Raw genomic sequence first — 1177 nt, 5'->3', positions numbered from 1 at the left:
CACCACAAAGACAATGAAGATTTATTATCTTATCGTTCTGGAGGCCAGAAGTTTGAAATAAATTTTAATTGAGTTAAAGTCAAGGTGCCAGCAGGATTGGTTCTTTCTGCAGGCTCTAGGGGAGAATTCATTTCCTGGTGTCCTCCACCTTCTAGAGGCCATTTACATCCTTGGGTTCATGGCTATGTTTCTATATCTTCAAAGCCAGCTGCACAGTATCTTCAAATCCCTTTCTCTCTATCCTTCTTCATCTGTTACCACATCACTTTTGGTCTCCCTCATCTCCTGCCTCCCTCTTAAAAGAATCCCTATGATAACATTGGGCCCACTTGGATAATCCAGCATAACATCTTTATCTCAAGATATTTAATGTAATCATACCTGCAAAGTCTCTTTTGCCATATAAGGTAATATTCACAGGCACCAGGGATTAGGATGAAGGCCTCTTGGGGGGTCATGGTTCAGTTTACCACACATGATATTTGGAGAAATGGGAAATATACTCAGGAGTGTGCTGGCTCCATATGTACCTTCATGTAGCACTCTAGCCTTTTCCCACATGACCTCATTCTTTTACCTTATATTAAATGCCTCACAGAATCAATTGTATTCCCTCTCTAAAAATGGAGCTTGGAGTACCATTTGTTGCTTGACATTGTTTACTGTTTACTTCATTTGCATGTAGTTTTGCTGTTTATTAAAATACTTACCTTTTTTTCTAAGATTCTCACTCACTTAGTGACTTTTTAAAAGTATTGAACATCTTTTATAATCCAAATACTACATTAGGCAATAGATGTGCCAAAATATATAAAACATGGCCCTTACCTTTAGGAGGCTTATGGTCTAGAGGAAGAAGTAGTTTTAGGAAACTTCATTTTGCAAATGAGAAAACTGAGGCTCAGAGGGGAGAATCATTGATTCTACCACCTTTTCATTCCCCCTAACCTCTTCTGTCTTTACTTCACTCTTAAACCAGCTTTAGTTACATCATTAAATTTTAATAATTCCCTGGCAAACATCCTTAATGCCCTTGTCTATCAACTACTTTCCTATATTTTCCTAGATTTAACTTAGAAAGTTAAACATAACTGTCTAGTCCCTGCCTGCCCCCATACAACTGAATACGGCTGGAGAAAAACACACAGCCATACTGATTAGTCTCATTTCAGATTTA

The sequence above is a fragment of the Rhinopithecus roxellana genome, chromosome 8 (assembly GCF_007565055.1).
Source record: "Rhinopithecus roxellana isolate Shanxi Qingling chromosome 8, ASM756505v1, whole genome shotgun sequence".
Taxonomy (NCBI): domain Eukaryota; kingdom Metazoa; phylum Chordata; class Mammalia; order Primates; family Cercopithecidae; genus Rhinopithecus; species Rhinopithecus roxellana.
This window is presented reverse-complemented; position numbering follows the sequence as displayed.